We start from the raw sequence: 20133 nt of genomic DNA, 5'->3' as shown, positions 1-20133 counted from the left end.
TCCACATGGGCCTTAGTGTTCTGCAGTACTTGGCATTTGCCTACAGGCGTTTCACCAATTGAGGTTTGCTACCTAGAGGGGGTTACCAAGGGCGATTGTACAACCTAATTTTGGGAGTGCCTTAGGATGTTGCTTTTCTCTCCACTCAGATAAAGAGGGCTTTAGAGTATGGGTTTTTGTATCATCTCTTTCACACCCTAATAATTAGTAGGAGTTCCCCCGATCACATGAAAACTGGTTCAGTTTATACAGCTTGTGTAAAGTCCATATGGCTGCTGCCCTCCCACACTTTGGCTGGGAAAATATGGTGGCAGCTACCTCCAAGGCTGAAGGGAAATTACCAGCTATGGGAATAGAGAGCCTGCCCACGAGACTTTTTAGATCTTTCTTCCCTCTTAAGTTTAGCTGATTTTTGGACTGTGAGAACCTTGGGGGCAGGGCTGGGTCTTGTCCATCTTTGTGCCCGCAAACCAAGTTTAATTCCAATCCTCCCTCCCCCCACCCCCGCCCTTCCCAGGAGGTATGGTTGGTCTACACTGAGTGGTGAACTTGGCTGATATTGGCCTGGTGGTAACTTTTAGTTTTAATAGGGAGTGTCAAATTTTGACAGCAGACTGTGCCTTACATAGCCCCCTGCCTGTGAGCAACTTCCTCTTGCCCCTTGATTTGCTCCGTTCTCTTTATGTCTCATGTAATGCACTGCACTTGAGGAGTGTTAAGTCAGAGCAGTTGGGCGTATCTTTATAGAATATTTTTTATTTCATGTTTATTGAGAACTGGTAGGGAGAGTACTGCTTAAAAGGGCATGTCTATTTTATTTCAGCAGCTGCAGCTTACAGAAGGAGGCTAGATCACAGTTAAATGGAGACTCCCTCTTTTCCTTTTCTCATCTAAACAGGCTTTTTCATGTTACTTTCTCTTTTTTATGAACAGACAGACCTGCAAGTGACATGGATGAGTAGTGACAGAATCGACTCCTTATGTGCTGAGGGTACCAATGCCTGTACTGTCACCTTGTGATGATTTAAACACTGGTCCCCAGTTTGGGACCTCATCCTTTCTCCCTCATGCAACCTGACTATTTTGCTGCTCATTACCATTTCTGTAAAGGGATAATCCCAGGGAGGGAGGTGGAAAGCAAATAAGTCCATTTTGCTGCAACTTCGTTGTTCCAAAAAGCATGTAATAAAAGGGAGGGGGAAGTTGAAATAATGGCTGGGATAACAATTTGAGATTATTTATGGCACAGCACTTCCCATTAAATTAGGCTAAATAATTCATTTTCTATTAGCCTAGAGAACCTTGTACATATATCTATGAGAACAAGATTCTACTGAAGTGGGACAGAAAAGTTACTCTTACTGCAAAGATGATGATGGTCTCACACATGTGTTTCCTATCTTTTAATATCATAGCCTCCAAAGTGGGGTAAGCATCCATTCTGCATGATAATCAATAGTGATACAGGGGTAAAATATTAGAATTTATATTTCTACTTATTTGTATCTAAAATAAGAAAGAAATTGAACTCTAATAATATTTACTATATGGATTGACAGTGATTTATGTATACAATTTATAAATGAATATAGATGTATTTTGGAGGCACATATTCGAAATTTTTTACTCATACTGATGGATGATCAAAAAATTTTGGAGACGTTGTAAATGATGACTAGGAGCAAATTCCCTTAGCATATTGGGAGGCTCTCTGAATTGTATAGTATTCAGAACAAGAAAGATACATTCATTTAGGTAATTATTCCACCACCAACATTTAAAATCACAGCTCAGGGCTTCTAGTCTCAGAAATATTACTGCGTATTACCTTGAAGCTCATGTCAAGACAAGGTGTCAAGACAGAAGTTTTAACATGTCATGAAAGGGGTAAATAAAACTGCATTAAGTTGTGATTTGAATATGGGGGGTGACAGAAGAGTTCCTGAGAAACTCTGGGGAAAGTGTAGCAAAATGGTCTATGAGGGAAAGTTCTCAGTCTGATGTGCAGGTGCTAGTAAGGTCCTGTGTGGGATGTCCTTGAGTTGTGAGGCATCACGTGTGGCACCAACAGTGGTGCCAGAGATGGCCAGACAGAGTCGGGAGTCATCACACAAGAGCTGTGAGGACCCCCTTTCCCCTGCTCTTTCTCTTGTTAGCCTTTTCTCCTTCTTTCATTCCAACTTTTGGAAGGAACGTCCTTGTCTCCACTTCTTGGGGGTATCTCTGGAGAGGAGAGGTGTGCCTAAGGAATTAGGACAAATACAGCATGGACATTCTTAGCAGACAGAGAGCTGAATGGGAATACTAAGAAACAAGGTTGGTATGAAGGCTAGCTTTTCCCTTTTGCTTCATTCCATGACCATTCCTTTTGGTCAAACTCTGCAAGTCAGTGAAATGCACAGCTTATCCCTTGGTTGGAAAAGTGTTGCAGTTTTATCTGCTGGGCAACAGTTGGAGAAAATTGTCTCTTTGTTTCAAACTTGATTTCTCCTAAGTAAGGGAAGTGAGTCCTTGTGAATCTTGAGGCTGGAGGGCTCCTTCCCTTGGCCTGGTCTGGACTCCCTCCCATGGGGCATAACCAGTGTTGGGTTGGCTGACTCAGACGTTCATATGCTCTCTGGCTCTAGGTCACACTCTCTTCTACCTTTTGGAGGATCCTCAAGTATAGAGAGGAATTGGAGTGGGAGACTACTGAGTAGGCTTCTGACACAGCTGCTAAGGGAATGTTCAAGCCAAGGAGGGCAGCTCAAGACAAGGAAGGCATTGGACCAGTGTGTAAGGAGGACCCAGTGGGCTCAGGGCCAGTACCAAGGCCAAGGTCAGTTATTGCACCTGGTCATGGCCTCCTCAAAAATGTCTTCCTTTGAAATGACATTATGAGAGTAAGCCAGCCAGTGTTAGGATCCAGGGAATTATGCCCACTTTTCTGTGTTCTAGTAATTTGCTTCATCTTTATTTTTGACATTTTTCTCTTTAATTACTGAAAAGACTTTTAAGCAATTCTTTTTTCAAATTCCATCTCTTGCCCATCAACATGAGGCCTGTTTGCTTTATACAGATAGTTTGTAGGACATGTGGCATTTATTGGTAACTTCCTTGTCCCTTCAAGGTCACAGGGATGTCATTGCCTGAAAAGGTTTGGGAAACACAGCTCTGGTTTAATGCCTGCTCATTTCTTTTTTTCCCTTCCTATCTGTTTGGGAGTGTTCAATGCCTTGTCAGTGTAGAAAGCAAATATACTAAGATTTATCTAAGTTGCCTTTGTTTAGCAACTGGCTGTTTCATTGTGACTTTAAATTTAGCCTCTTACTAATGACTATGTGCGTTTATGAGGAGAGGCTGGCTTTGCAGATAATAAAGCAGGTGTGTTTCTATGCTTAACTCCCTCATCTCATCACCCGCTACAACCCAACTTCCTTCTCATTAGCTATAGGAATCTTTGAAGACCTTCTATATCCAGGGCACTATTGAATGCTACAGAGGATTCAAAGAAGTAGAAGACACAATCTCTGCCTTCAACATGCTCACAGTTGGGGAAATAAGCCATTAAAAAAACCTATTTATTTATTTATTTATTTATTTATTTATTTATTTATTGGCTGCGCCCGGTCTTAGTTACGGTACACAGGATCTTTTGTTGCGGTGCGCAGGCTCTTCATTGCGGATTTCGGGCTTCTCTCTAGTTGCAGCTCATGGGCTCTCTCGTTGTGGTGTGCAGGTTTTTCTCTCTCTAGTTGTGGCACGCAGGCTTCAGAGTGTGCGGGCTCAGTAGTTGCGACACGTGGGCTCTCTAGCTGTGGCACGCAGGCTCAGTAGTTGTGGAGCATGGGCTTAGTTGCCCCTCGGCATGTGGGATCTTAGTTCCCTGACCAGGGATCGAACCGGCGTCCCCTGCATTGGAAGATGGATTCTTAACCACTGGACCACCAGGGAAGTCCCCAAATAAGCCATTTTGGAGCATAAGAAAGACTGTGGGCTTTGCAGTTTGACAAACTTTCGCCTCAGTTCCATAATCTGTAAAGTGGAGATAATAATCTTTACCTCGCAGAGTGGTTTTGAGATATAGAAATATTTCATGTAAAGGTTTAACCTCTAGGAGACATAATTATCATTTATTTTAAAAGGTGATATTACTAGGGTGTTTGTGGAATGCAGAGCCACAGCACAAAGGAAAATCAGAGGCAGAGAAGGGCTGAAAGACTCCATAGATAAAGAGGATTTTTGTTGTTGCTGTTTTTGATGCTAAGAGGAAGGATACCGTGTATGTCTTCATTTATTTATCTGTCTCACACAAGGCTGACCTGCCTCCTTTCTGAAATCTTAGCTGCTGCTTCTAATGGAGAGCCTGGAGACTGCTGCCTCTGAAAAATGGATTGTGGCCAAGATTCTACATGTGACCCCCACCAGGGCTCATGAAAGCTAGTCCACTAGCTCTGTGCAAGAGTGGGAGGGGAGCCAATTGCGTCTTCACGTTTATCAGTAGGGAACAGAAGAGAGTCAGAAGAGGAGGCAAAAGGTGGCAGGGGACTCAGGCCACTGAGGCAGCTGGACAAGGGCAGGGAGTGAGCAAGAGGGGAAGAGGGGAAGATGAGGGGAAGAGGGGAGAGGGAGTGTGGTCCTGAGAGACAGCTGGCCTTGGACCAAGCAACTCCACCTTCCCAGTGTTTTGGAGTCAAGCGTCTTACCTCTACTTTCCTTCCTCATCCCCAGTCCAGGAGGACGGGAGAAAATCCTAGTTAAAAAGTCCTGAGGATCATTTGCCGTGAGCACGAGACACCTCAGCACTCCTCACAGCTCACCATTCTTTTTCTCTGTTTTCATCCCTACATCCTTTTTTTAACCTCCTTCTACTCAATTTTCTTCCTCTTCTCTCCAAAGGGTCAAGGAGAAGGGAGGGGAGAGAAGAGAAGAGAAAAATGGAGGGAAGGTGGCTTATGTGTGGTTATTTCTAGTTCTCCTCTGGGATCTGGGCTGCTGGGAACACTGCCCTCTTCCAGTGAATTTCCTCAGGGTCACAGAGACTAAATACCACATTTTACTGAGGCTGTCTTTATAAAAAGCCTTTTTGGTGCATTCTTGTTGAGGTCTATAGTGTTTGTTTCTTTGGCGCACAAATCTGATGGGAGAAGGAAGATCAAAAGAAGTTGGAGAGGATAGAAAAGCAAAGAACAAGAGATGGAAGGTTCTTGGTGGTGAGACAATAAAATCCTGGCTGCCTCAGTTATTGATTCCACCCCTTCTCCTCCCTCCTCTCCCATCCAGCCCAAGAAAGCTCTATGCATAGCCATGGACCTCTTAATTCTGCCTCTGCTTTCCTTCCAGAAGCCTTCTGTCAACCCTACAACTTGGAGGTAATTCCTTCCCCTGTGTTACTTTATTCCACATTGGCTTCTTCCACTGTTGCAATTATCACACTGAATTATAATTATACTTTTGTTGCCTTTGCATCTCAGTGTACTGTGGCCTCCCTGGGGAGAGGGACTGTGTCTTTTCTTGTTGTATCCTTTGGCATGTAGTGGATACTCCGTTGATGTATGTTGAGTGTTGAATGAATGAATTAATCCTGCCTTGTAGAGCCTGCCACCCATTTATCCTCTTCCCCATCTCCTGAAGCTCACCTGGCTCAGTCCCATTTCCCCAGGATACTCTTCTCTGGTGTCCAATGTGAGAATTGGTGTAGAGTTCAGCTAGCACCTGCAGAGCCTTCACCAGACACCATTCTCAGAACAAATATATGATTAAGCCATGATGAGACAGTGCGTTATCCTTGCGACCCCAAAGAAGTCTGACCTCAAGAATAGAAATGAAGGCTTTTTGAGGGAAAGGATGGACCTGAAAGCATCTAGTAGGAAATCTAATTCTCTAGCCACTGACAGTGGCTTCAAAGTCTCAGATCATAGAACAGGGCAGGGCAGAAATGTTCACAGCACCCACCGTCAGGTCACAGGTGGGTTGTCATCATTCAGACTCTACAAAATCCCTTGTAAACAAGCTGAAATAAGATGATCTTCATTTTCAATTGAGCCCAAGGTAGTAATATCTTGGAATGTGAAAAAGGAGGCAAAACCTAATGGGATAGAGAAGGAAGAACAAGTCAACATGAATCGGAGGGAGGAAAATTGCTTTTTGCTGTGGTTTCTGAATAGGTGATGGTCAGAGCTGGCAGTAAGCCCAGGACATGTCAGCAGTGCTGGAAAGGAGATGTTTGTGTTGTAAATCTTGTGTTGATTCTCTCCCCTCTTTTCCCCTTCCCGTCCCGGCAGCATCATGTTCTCCATCGGGAAGCCTCTTACACAGGCTCACATTTCCTGGCAAGTAAACCTGAACTGCCTCCCCAGAGCACTGTACTTCTGTTAGGGCCAGGATCACATTCTGTCTTAGAGGAGTTGTGGGTGTAGCTGTCTTCTTCTCTCAAAGCAAGCATATCGCAATTTCTCACTCATCTACATTGTTGTATCAGTGCTTGCAGACAACTTTCCTCATTGTTAAGGACTCTCTAAATATTTTTACTTCCTTGAATTAAATTTGTCTTTTGGCTAAATTGTCACATGGACAGGGACATTCACCAAGTTCAAGAGTAGTTTTGGCTTCCCAGTCGGAAAAAGTTGTCTTATACCAGGTATCCTACATGGGCCTTCCTACCACTCATTCCCAAGACAACTTCTCAGGTGCATCTTTGCCTCTCCAATTGCCCATATTTTTCTGCCATTGCCAAAGCCCTATGGTCTCAGCTGGTTTTTCTCTCTTTTGGGCCATTCCCTCTCACTTCATCCTGTGGTATTCTTTATACCTAAAAGTCCCCTAAGACTGGGCCCAGAGCAAGTAATGGTCCCCGCAGAGGCCCTTTCTTTACTATACTTCATAGAGAAGTGACAACCCCTCTTACTGCTTTTCTTTGGGGAGACAGACTGGGACAAAAATGAGTCAAGGAATCATAAAAAGCTGGCCTTAATTCCTTGTAAGTCAAAGACTGGAAACCCTAGTGGAATTATGCTCTGTTCTTATTCATAAGGGTGAGACACTCTCAACTCCCCTGTCCTATCCCCCTTCATAAGTGTAGGCTGGAGGACAAAATTGAGGTGGAGCAGTGAATAGGAGTTGACATTTTTTGAGAACTTACTGAATACCAAACATTAAACCAAGTTCTTTACATACTATTTTGTTTATTCTTTTCACTAACCCGATGAGGTAAGTATTATTGTAGTCCCACTTTAACAATGCAGAAACTGAGCCTCACAGAGGTTAAGTTGCATGTTCAAGACACTCCAGCTATAAAGCGTTGGGCTAGAGTTTATATCTTGCTCCCAAACAATAGTATTAACTAATAGTCACCTCCTAATAGATGTCTTCTAAACTCCAGTGAGGAGTTTGCATCTTTGAGGATGTCAGACTGAGTAAACATCCATTTTACTTCTTCTGAAAGGAATAAACTATTACAGTCCATTTCTTTATTGCTGGTCTAACAGGAAACATTCTGGTTCACTACTTATAAACCAGTTCTTAGAACTAGGACCTTAAACCTTAACTTGGTACAGGAAGTTATGTGTTTTGCATGCTCAGGAAGCAGTGACTGGAATAAAGTATTTGGCAAGTTTTGTACTCTGATTGAGAACTGGGGAGGTGGGGAAAATAGCTGAACATCTTTCCATTCTGCTAAATATTTCTCTGCCATGTGATTTTTAATGGCTGCATAGTATTCTATTGCATGATGTACCACAATTTAGTTGCATGAAATCTGGGCAGTGGGGGAGTTATTTAAAGCAGGAGTAATTTTACAAAAGAGAATTTGAGGATTAGGTATACAATAACCAGATCTTTTTTTTTTAACATCTTTATTGGAGTATAATTGCTTTACAATGGTGTGTTAGTTTCTGCTTTATAACAAAGTGAATCAGCTATACATATACATATATCCCCATATCTCTTCCCTCTTGCCTCTCCCTCCCTCCCACCCTCCCTATCCCACCCCTCTAGGTGGTCACAAAGCACCGAGCTGATCTCCCTGTAATAGCCAGATTTTAAAGCTTTATAGGTTTGCTTGGGACTAGCTCTGTCCAGAGAAGGTAACATACATGCTGTGTGATTTTCCAGGTAGTGAGGGGAGGGGCAATCCTTTGTAGTCTAGCTTCATCCCAGCCACCTCTATAAAGATCATCCAGTTCAATCTTGGAACCTTAGAGAAGGTCAAAGATTCAAGTTCCAGTTCTCCTAAACCATCTACAGAAAACAATCCAGTCTTCTTAATCCAATGGATCAGACTAATTTGTAGTTCAGATCCACAGAAACCTTTATTAAGTGAAAGAAGGTAGAAACTTAAATATCTTAATTGGGTGCCAGTTGTGGGAAGAACATCCATAATGTGATCCTCTGTCTTGGCTACATTTGAAAGAATAGCATGTTCTGAAAAGAAACACAAGGGGAATTAATCTGATCTTACCTACTGGCTAAGGATCCAAATGTTAAGAGAAGCATACGAGATCATCTTTCCAAAGCAGGAGAGGTCTACAAATATCAGATACACTGAATTAAGTCATCAATCAGAGTCGTGTCCTAGAATTGTACCCGTGTACCTGGACAAACCATTTCCTGTTTTGTTTCAGGTCCAAGATAATAGATTATTACAGTGGAGAGGGACATCTAGAGACATTTAATCTGGGCTCCTCTTTCACACTGGACAATAAGGGTGGAATCTTTCAAGCAAAAGAGGGTGGGATACTAAGATGGGAAAGGGGATAAAGTACCTTCTAGCTTAGTTAGGTCAGGGATCAAGTCTTCTCACCATCAACTCCTTAGCACCTAGCATAGCACCTGCCATAGAGTAGTAGATAATTAATACATATTTTGAGAATTAATAAAAGAATTAGAGGTTGAAGTGGAATTGTGGATTGTCCACTGCCATACTTGGTACTTCAACGGAATGCGTAGAATGTGTGGCAAAGGGTGTGGAGTCACCCTTTTCTCTGGGATTGGGTCTAGGCCCTCCTCAGCTTCTTAGCTTTACATGTCAGGAATTTCCCAAGAGATCATTATACTTCAGTCTTCTCAGGAATAGAAGTGACTAAGAAGGGATGGTGTGTAACTAGAAAGTTAAGAGAAAGCCTGGGTGGGAGGGAAGAGTGCTGACTTGACTCTGTAGTGGCAGGGACCCCTACCCATCAGTAATATTCTGAGCTGTGGGGAGAAGCAGGGGGGGCTATGTTGGTGGTTATAGAGTAAGAGATGACCTGGTTGACTTTGATTATTGACCAACCTATTACAATGGAATGGTTGGGGACCACAAATTTAGATGGAAATAAGTCCATTTGCAATAAGTGAACCTAATCCTTACATATTTGTCTTCTTTCTGGAAAGATGGAAAGCTCTTTGTCAGAACAAAGATATCCTGGTGGAGACACATGCTGAATAGAAATCAGATTCATGACTTTTGGTTCCTACTTTTTGTTGGACTAGCCTTTGAAAAGTCAAAAGAACTAGAGAAAAGAGGATCTCTATTTCCCTTCCATAAAGCCAGGTTAGCCCATATTTATATTCCTCCTCTATACAATTAGTGTGAGAGTTCAGGGTCGGGAGATCTCTTCTGTAATAAGCTGTCACCAGAAGGCTTTATTATGTTGAGGAAAAAGAGAAAAACCCCTGCAAATGATGGCACTTGAAATAAGAACAAACTTTCTGGGTAACTGAATGGTAGGAGACTCAGCATTTTAAGAAATTATTTCTGATCTAGTGTATCATTTAGCTATGACACTTCCTCCTCAAGCTATTAATAACTCAAATAATGCATATTAATTCACAAGGGGACTCAGGGGTTTACAGAATGCCCAGACACACAAGCATCAAAAGTGCCTCCAGACCCAGCAAGAAGCTATTTCTCAGATGTTACTCTTGGTTGGGAAGGGTGAGGAGGAAGTGGTGGCCTTGCCTCAATGTGATCTGCAGTGAAAAGTGGAGTGAGCGTGAATCACTCCAAACCCTATCTGCACCTCATCTGACACCTTGCTTGTGAAGATGCATGCTGTATAATGGTTCAGAGCACAGCTTTGGAGCCAGATAGCCTGGACAAGTTACTTGACTGTTCTGTCTCTCAGTTCCCTCATCTGTAAAATAAATCGGGGGCGGGAGGGATAATAGCACTTACCTCATTGGGTTGTTGTGACAATTAGATAAACTAATACTTGTTAAACACTTACCACAATGCCTGGCACATTTTATAAGTAATCAGTAAGTGTTTAATATTATTATTATATATGGGCTTATACCTTCAGTTCAGGCTTCTGAGTTTCCAATCTGAGAAACTTGGTAAGACAACTATTTCCCAGAGTGACAGGCAACTTGTGATGATTTGTGATAATAGAAACCAAGGATAATAGTAGGTGAACACCCACAAGTAAGCGTAACACCTTATTCTAGCCAGACAATCCAATATCCTTCCCTGGCATACTTTTCTTCTGAGAAGGAAATCAAAGTAAATAGAGCTTTACTTTCTTCTCCTGACCCTACATACTTCCTATGGTAGGCATCAACTTCATTTAATGAAAATTTTGTTGCAAGAGGGAAAACAGGCAGAGTAAACAACCCTAATAATCCATTATTTTTGTTAAAGATTTTTTTGATGTGGACCATTTTTAAAGCCTTTATTGAATTTGTGACAATATTGCTTCTGTTTTATGTTTTGGTTTTTTGGCTGCGAGGCATGTGGGATCCCCCACCAGGGATCGAACCCGCACCCTCTGCCCTGGAAGGCGAAGTCTTAACCACTGGACCGCCAGGGAAGTCCTAGTACATGTACTTTTGATTCACACATCTTAATAGTAACGGACAACATAGAGTCATATTGAATTCTTATTATTTTCCACTTATACTGTGATTAAAATGTTGTTTCTAACACTGAAGCTCCATTATTTCCCATTTCTCCCCACTGCAAGAATTGTTATCTATATTTAAGCACATTTTGATAAACTTTTATGGAATAATTTTCCATGTGCCAGGCACTGCGCTAGATTTGAATAGGACAATGTCTTTTCCTTCAAAAAGAAGGGGAGGGAAACATATATCTCCAAAACCAATACTAGGTTATAATATTGTATATATGAAGATTTAGGGGGCCAGAGCTTTGGAATAATTGGTGATTTCCTGTAGCATTGCATGTTAATAAAATCCTCATTTGTTTTAGCCACAGAAAGATCCCAAGATCATTCATGCTGAAATGACCCAAGAACCAAGCCTCATTTCAAGGCTTCAATCAGCCTTCACATAGAATAAATCAATAAGAAATGTGGAGCAGCACTATTTACAATAGTCAGGACATGGAAGCAACCTAAATGCCCATCGACAGACGAATGGATAAAGAAGATATGGCACATATATACAATGGATATTACTCAGCCATCAAAAGGAATGAAATTGGGTCATTTGTAGAGACGTGGATGGCCCTAGAGAGTGTCAAACAGAGTGAAGTATATCAGAAAGAGAAAAGCAAATATCGTATAATAACGCATATATGTGGAATCTAGAAAAATGGTATAGATGATTTTATTTGTAAAGCAGAAATAGAGACACAGACGTAGAGAACAAATGTATGGATACCGGGGGGAAAGGGGTGGGGTGGGAGGAATTGGAAGACTGGGATTGATACATATACATGATTGATACTATGTATAAAATAGACAACTGATGGGAACATACTGTATAGCACAGGGAACTCTACCTAATGCACAGTGGTAACCTAAATGGGCGGGAAGTCCAAAAGGGAGGGGAGATCTGTATGCGTATGGCTGATTCATTTTGTTGTGCAGTGGAGGCTAACACAACATTGTAAAGCAACCATACTCCAATAAAAATTAATAAAAAAGAAGAAGAAAAAGAAATGTGGGACAATCAGAGAGCCTTGGAGCAATAAGGACATTATATGAATGAGAATAAACCTTAAGCTTTGCATGGCTGACTCAAGGTTTTCCAATTGATTTGCCAACAGAATTGAGTTCAGATTCTATATTGTGCACTGCTTCATAGTAAATGATGCAACCCATTTCATCATTTAGTAATCTCCTATGAACTAGTTTCCTTCCCAACATAGGAAGGATGCCTTCTTGGTCCAGTTTAGGTTTTCTCTCTAACAGTATTGTTCTCCATTTTTATCTGGTCTCCTGGAGTTCTAGGCTCCTGACCACTAAGACAGAGCAGAACTAGAGCTAGTTGGATAATGCTACCAGTGAGTCAGAGCCCGGTGAGTTAGTACAGTGCTGGAGGCTTTCTCTAATGATCTTTTTTGGCAGCTTCGATTGATGCTCCATTACCAAGAGAGAACTGGCAGGTCCAACTCTCAAGTCCCAAATTTTCTCCAGAACTTGACTGTATGCCTACTGGAGAGTTCCTTCTAGATAACCCAAAAACCCTCAAACTCAGTTCATTATATTTATTCCCCAAATCTGTTTCTCATCCTGTGTGATCCAGGAATGACAAATAGTCATCTAGTTGCCAGGGCTAGAAATCTGAGAACCATCCTTATCTCACTCACCACCACTGCCCAATAAGTCACTAAGTCATTTGCATCTCTGAGTATCTCTTGAATCTGTCCTGGCCTCTTCATACCAAGTGACTTTCAATATCACAGGAGTAGGGGAGCATTGGCAGAAATTATGCTGGGAGTTAGGGGTGGGGGGGAGGAGAGGATAATTTCTTTTCCTGGAGCTGCCACTCCTATCCTCATCTCACATCTAAATTAATGTAATAGTCTCAATCTCTTATGTAAGAACTGTTAGGAATCTTTTGAAAAAAGTGTAATGCAGGGCAGGGAGCATCTCTTATGTAAGAACTGTTAGGAATCTTTTGAAAAAAGTGTAATGCAGGGCAGGGAGCACTTAGTCATAGCAGATAATAAAACAGTTTTAACACTAGTACATGAATTTGAAGATAAATCAATGGAACAACTAAGAAAGTCTGGAAATAAATTCAAGAATATATGGGCATGATTAATATAGATAAATATGGCACCTCAAATCAGTGGGGGAAAATGAGAATAGTTAATAGTTGTTCTTGCTTCCTAGCTTCCACTGCCAGATTTTTCTTTGTCTATTTGCCATGGTCACACCTGAAGTGGTGTATGAGCATATGTGTTCCTTGAGGCCTACATGGTTTTCCTAGTCTGTTTCTTGGGATCAGGGTACAACTACTGCTCACAGCACGTTAGTAAGAATGTCACCACATCTAGCTGCAAAGGAAGCTGGAAATGTAGCTGCTAACTGAGTGGCCATGTGCCCGGAAAGAAGGAAAGAATGGATCCAGGGGGACAATAGCATTCTGCCTCCTTCAATCGTTCCATAAATATCATTTCAACACCTACTACTTGCCAAGCATATTCTAGGCATTAGGGATACAGTGAAGAAAGCAAGCAAAAGATCCATGCCCTCATGTTTACCTTCAATGGCAGAGCAGGAGTGGGATGGGGTGAGGGCACACCAAAAATAGTATAAAAATATATATATATCTATCTCAGATGATAATAAGGTAAATAGCCGAAAATAAAGCAGAGAAGCCATATGGGGAGTTCAGGGAAACAGGGGTGGCTTGTTGCAATTTTAAGTATGCAAGTAAGGAAAGCCTCCTCTGAGCAGGTGACATTGGAGCAAAGCCCTGAAGGTGAGGGAGTGATCTGTGCAGATCTACGTGGGAGAAGAGCCATCAGGGAGTGGTACGAGGATGTGCAAACACCCCAGGCAGGGTGATGCTTAGAGCATTTGAAGAAGAACAAGGAGGTCTGTGTTGCTGGAGCAGGACAAGCTAGGGGGAGAGTAGTAGGAAATGAGGTCAGAGGGATATCAGTGGGGAGGGTTGAGGAGGGGGTAGCAGTTTATGTGGAGCCTTGAAGGCAATTATCACAACTTTGGGTTTTACTCTAAGTGGGGAAGAGGCCACTGGAGAGTCTTGAGCCAAGGACTGTCATGCTCTGACTTACATTGAAAAGCTACTATTATGCAACTAGCTTATGAGGGGCCAAGGATAGAAATTAGCAGGTGATTGCAATAATATAGGAGAGAGATGATGGTGGCCAAGACCATAGTAATGGTGAGGGTGGTAGGAAGGGATCAGGGTCTGTGCATTCAACCAACTACATATGTATATATTTTAACATCTTTATTGGAGTATAATTGATTTACAATGGTGTGTTAGTTTCTGCTGTATAACAAAGTGAATCAGCTATACATATACATATATCCCCATATCCCCTCCCTCTTGGGTCTCCCTCCCACCCTCCCTATCCCACCCCTCTAGGTGGTCACAAAGCACCGAGCTGATCTCCCTGTGCTATGTGGCTGCTTCCCACTAGCTATCTATTGTACATTTGGTAGTGTATATATGTCCATGCCACTCTCTCACTTTGTCCCAGCTTACCCTTCCCCCTCCCCGTGTCCTCAAGTCCATTCTCTACATCTGCGTCTTTATTCCTGTCCTGCCCCTAGGTTCTTCAGAACCTTTTTTTTTTTTTTTGATTCCATATATATGTGTTAGCATACGGTATTTGTTTTTCTCTTTCTGACTTACTTCACTCTGTAGGACAGACTCTAAGTCCATCCACCTCACTACAAATAGCTCAATTTCATTTCTTTTTATGGCTGAGTAATATTCCATTGTATATATGTGCCACATCTTCTTTATCCATTCATCTGTCGACGGACACTTAGGTTGCTTCCATGTCCTGGTTATTGTAAATAGAGCTGCAATGAACATTGTGGTACATGACTCTTTTTGAATTATGGTTTTCTCAGGGTATATGCCCTGTAGTGGGATTGCCAGATCATATGGTAGTTCTATTTTTAGTTTTTTAAGGAACCTCCATACTGTTCTCCATAGTGGCTGTATCAATTTACATTCCCACCAACAGTGCAAGAGGGTTCCCCTTTCTCCACACCCTCTCCAGCGTTTATTGTTTGTAGATATTTTTGATGATGGCCATTCTGACTGGTGTGAGGTGATACCTCATTGTAGTTTTGATTTGCATTTCTCTAATGATTAGTGATGTTGAGCATCCTTTCATGTGTTTGTTGGCAATCTGTATATCTTCTTTGGGGAAATGTGTATTTCGGTCTTCTGCCCATTTTTGGATTGGGTTTTTTGTTTTTTTGATATTGAGCTGCATGAGCTGCTTGTAAATTTTGGAGATTAATCCTTTGTCAGTTGCTTCATCCGCAAATATTTTCTCCCATTTTGAGTGCTGTCTTTTTGTCTTGTTTATGTTTTCCTTTCGATTATATTTTCAAGTCAATTCATATACAAGGTCCCTCCCACCCCCCACCTATGTGCAGGTATTCTAAATGAATGAATGAATGAGTGAATAAACAAGCAACACATTAAAAATTTTATATCTGAAAGTATTGCTCCTCTCTTTAAAATTCTCCATCATCTATTGGCCTTGGCATATAAGACCTCCAAGATCTAGTCTCACCTATGTTGCCAGCTTCATTTTTTTCACTCACCTCCTCCTCACTTGGATGCCAAACTGCTCCCTTTCCCTCTACTAATCTCTTCCTTTCTCCACCAGAAACCTCTCTGTGTCATTCGATTCTATCACTTTCACAGGCAGGGACCATCTTCTTGTCATTATTTGCCCAGCATAAGCCTCGGTTCCTGGTGCATAGAAGGTACTGGGTGAAATTTGTTTGACTGAACTAATTTTCTAGTTCTCAGCATGCCCACTTATTTCCTCGCTCCCTTATCTCCTTCTTGTACTCTATTTTTATTCTCGTTGCTATTTTTTCCTTTTCTCAAAAATGAATGCAAGGTGGCGCAGTGGTTAAGAATCCACCTGCCAATTCAGGGGACATGGGTTTGAGCTCTGGTCCAGGAAGATCCCACATGCCACGGAGCAACTAAGCCCATGTGCCACAACTGCTGAGCCTCTGCTCTAGAGGCAGCGAGCCACAACTACTGAGCCCACATGCCACAACTACTGAAGCTGACGCACCTAGAGCCCATATGCCACAACAAGAGAAGCCACCGCAATGAGAAGCCCACGCACTGCAACAAAGAGTAACCCCTGCTCACCGCAACTGGAGAAAGCCCGCGTTCAGCAATGAAGACCCAGACCCAGTGCAATAAATAAATAAACAAATAAATAAATTTATTTTAAAAAATGAATGCAAATACAAATACAAATGAGTTCAGTCAGGCCAGACACAAAAATTTTCAACTGTTGGGAAGGTAAAATATACCCACTTATATTTCTCTCCTTCTCCCCTTTAAAAAAATTTACATCCAGGAGACCTGGGTTCAAACTCTTACTTGCTAGGTTTGTGACTTTGGACAAATTACTTAACTTTTAGGTCTCCATCCTTTTATCTGCAAAATAAGGACAACGATGCTTATCTTTTAGGTTTGTTTGCAGATTAAGTAAGTTATATATATATGTATATATGAAGCAGGGTGTCTTCATTTGAGTGTCAGAAAAAGCTTTATAGAAATAGGAGGTATTATTAATTTCCTTCCTTTATAGATGAGGCTCGAATTCATATGTCCATAAGTGAGACAACCAGATTAGACTTCAGACTTTGCTTCTTAATCTGATGCTCTTCCTATTTTACCATCTCCCCCCCCTTGGACTCCAGACTTATCAAAAATCAGTGTCTAGTTGAGAAATTCTCAGTATGGATGATACCCTGGACTTCTGGGGTAGGCTGTTAGGAATTTACCCAAGTAGAATTCTAAAATGACTGCAAATTAATAAACATAATTAATGAGCTCCTTGCTATTTGCCCAGCACTGCTATAGTTGCTTTAAGGACCACAGGTCAATGTGAAATCACGTTCCATGCCCTCAATGAGAAGATTGCACTGACAATTCTGACATCTATAAAGTGACAATGAATGTGACAAGCCTGAATACACAAGGTGATGAGAGTCATGTACATGCTCTAAGACCTGCTGTTCCAAGGAGCTGAATGAATGGGGGAAAGTGAGGCTGGGCTTCCTGAAGAGGGGGACACAAAAGCAGCATCCAGGGGAATATATAGGATCTGGCTAGGCAGGGACAAAGGAGGGGCTAGCCAGGAGAAGAGATGAAAGGAGAAGTAGAGAAGCAGCAGCTCTGCCAAAATTCTGTTTTTCATGCCTTTGATGTAACGGCAGTTATCACGGTTTAAAAATAACTGGAAGACACGGGTGTCAGCAGCAATGGATTCTGTTAGACAGCCAGGTTAAAAGGTTAGAGCCTGCAGACCTGCCCAGGGTTTGCCCCAAAAGACTGCCTTGTCTGGACTCCACCTCAACAGGGTTCTGCATATCCTCTGTCTGCTTTTCTGCTTGGGGGTGGGGGGGCGCTGTAGGCTGAGAATAGAGAGAGGAAGGACATATGCTCTGAGAGGGAGCTCGGGAAAGCCAGGGGACAGAGAAAGAGAGACACTGGCCCAGCTGCAGAAAGAAGCAATCACTCACAGGTGGCAGTTTGTCAGGCTGGGAGCTGAGCTGGGTCAGCCACTTCCTACTGACAAGGAGAGGGAGGAAGTGGAAGGGGGGCTTGTGTAAAGAGTGGCTAAGGCCAGCCTCTGCAGGCAGCCCTCTCCTGGTGCTGTCACCGGGGACCTGGGTTTGCTAAGCTGTTTTAGGGAAGCAGTGAGCAGGGCTTCAGTGATAGTCTGAACGTGCATTAGGGCATTCCAACAAAGACCAAGGAGAAAGAGATCATCCCTGACTGAGGAGGAGGGATGCATTCTACTCACACTCAAACACCAATATGAAATTCAAACAGGTTTTTTTTTTTTTTTTTAAAACAAACACTTAAAATAGTCATGAACTGCTGCAGAACTCTCTTATATGTTGTTGGTAGGATTGTACGTAGGTATGATAGTTTCAGCAGGTATCTTGGAATAGTGGATATATTCTTTGACCTAACTATTCCAGTTTTAGGGATTTATTCTAAGGAAGTAATCATGGATGTGGACAAAGATTGATTGAAGCATTGTTCACAAGATTTACTGAAGCATTATTTTTGAAATAGTGAAAAATTGCAGGCAAACTAAGTGCTTAAGAATAGGGACTTGATTAAATAAGTTACAGGAAGTTCCTTTGAGGAAGTACACTGCAAACATAAAAACTGATGCTATAGAGCTGGAATCTACAAATTGCTGCCTATGGGCCAAATCTGGTAAGCTGTTTGATTTTTTATGGCCCTTGAGCTGGGAATGGTTTTACATTTTAACTGGTTATATAAGCACTCATATAATAGCGTCAGTTTTGCCTCTTGGTCTGCAAAGCTTAAAATAGTATGTAAGCCCTTAAGAAAAAGTTTGCTGACCACTGCCATAGAAGAATATTTAACGAGATGCAAAATTTTCACTTTATACATAGTTATGTGAGCATATAGTGTTAGTCTAAGTTATCTATTACTGTATAACAAGCTATTCCAGAATATAACAGCTTAAGGCCACAGCCATTTTATCTGTGGGTCAGGAATTTGGACAGAACAGAGCAAGGATGTCTGGGGCCTCCCAGGGATTGTCTAAATGATTGGGGGCTGGCTTGGGATGATTTTTCAGGGAACATATGTCTTAGTTCGCTGTTCATGTCTGTGATTGGACTCACTGATTCTTCTCCATATGGCCTCTCACTGCATGGTGGGCTGAGGGTAGTTGGGTTTCTTACATAGCAACTAATTCCCCCAGAACAAAAGCAGAAGCTGCCAGAGCTGCTAAGTCTGGGCATATTTTCACTCTGCTGCATTCCATTGATCAAAGATTGTCACAAGAGCAGCCCAGATTTAAGGAGCTGGGAGAATGTGCTCTATCTTTTGATGGGAGGAGTAACATACGTACACAGGGTGGGAGCAATTGTGTCAGCTGTCTTTAGAGACTATCACAGTGTGTGAAAAACAGTAAATATGCATAGATACATACCTACATTCATGGGTTTCTAGTGGTGACCATGAGAACAACTTTCAGGGCATACTAACATGTAAAAAGAGCAGCCTTCCAATTTTAGACATCTGTAGTAGATGTCTGACATATTCACGCTTACCCGTCATCTTTTGAACAACGTTTTTAAATTTGGGTAAATGATCTAATGTATAAGACATAAATCAAATTTCCCACCTTGCAGTTAGGATGCAAGCATGTGAGTGTAACACAAAACAAAACAAAACAATATAAAACAAAGAGATTTCCTAATCTTGAGGTCTAGGAAATCTTGAGCTCTGGAGTCAGACTATCTGTGTTCAATTCTCAACTCTGACACTTACAGTCTGTGACTTTAGACTGGTTATATAATCTTTATATGCCTCAGTTCCCTCATCTATAAAAAGGAATAATTATAGAGCCAGTCTTCGAGGGTTGCCATGAGGCTTAAGTGAGTTAATTCTTATAAAGAGCTTAGAACAGTGCCCAGCACATAGTGAGTGATTAATAAGTGTTAGGATAGGGCCTGGGCTCTGCCAATCAGACATGAACATAAAACTTCAGTTCAGATGTGAACAACATGAGACAGCAGCCAGCTCTGTGTGAAGCTCAGAGCTGTTGGCAAAGGTAGCTGGAAAAGTGTCTAGTTTTTCCCCTAGTCACAAGATCAAAGTGGCATTGATGTTAGTAGCAGTCATCAAGTTCCAGGGATTTATACTCAGCAGGTAGTTTCTCCATTGGATCAGTTCTGTGTGGTTTTGGGCATTATTCCTGGAAGCTTCAACTCTAATCTGTTTTTCCAGCTAGTTCAATGATTCTGTGAGCTAAAATTTCTTTTAATAAATTCTTTTGTCCCCCTTAAATTATGCCAAGCGGCTTCTGTTGTTTGCAATCAAGAACTGTGCCTGGTTTAACTTTGACATGGTTTCAGGGATGTCAGGGAAGATCTCCTGGGCTATGTTTCATGTCTGATATTCTGGTATCAGGGGATATTCCTTAAAAGGATTTTCTTATACATTGCATGTCAATACATGCCAATCCTGGAAGAGAGCTTTCACACATAAAGTTTTCGGTTATTATTATTGTGTAACGTGCCTTGTATGGCACTAGGGGGAGCTAACCTGAATTCCTGCCTAAGCATCATGAGCCTGGAATCAGATCTGGTTTGATTTACTCCTCCCTTGTTCTCCAGGACTTGGCAACATGACATGGCTTTGTCTTATCACATTTCCCGAGTAGCCTGATAATGACCAGAA

General features: G+C 41.9%; 2 protein-coding genes across 2 annotated transcripts in view; both read left to right on the top strand.

The window, feature by feature from the left end:
* The window catches only part of SFT2D2 (SFT2 domain containing 2), an 842470-nt gene that overhangs the window by 205313 nt on the left and 617024 nt on the right, over positions 1 to 20133 (top strand). The window lies entirely within an intron of this gene.
* The window catches only part of LOC309649318 (lymphotactin-like), a 100901-nt gene continuing 96861 nt past the window's right edge, over positions 16094 to 20133 (top strand). The window contains exon 1 of the mRNA XM_082439250.1: positions 16094 to 18132. The gene's annotated coding sequence lies outside the window, so the exon portion shown is untranslated. The remainder of the gene's footprint in view (positions 18133 to 20133) is intronic.

The sequence above is a fragment of the Balaenoptera physalus genome (assembly GCF_965194825.1).
Source record: "Balaenoptera physalus genome assembly, chromosome: 1".
Classification (NCBI taxonomy): Eukaryota; Metazoa; Chordata; class Mammalia; order Artiodactyla; family Balaenopteridae; genus Balaenoptera; species Balaenoptera physalus.
This window is presented reverse-complemented; position numbering and strand designations above follow the sequence as displayed.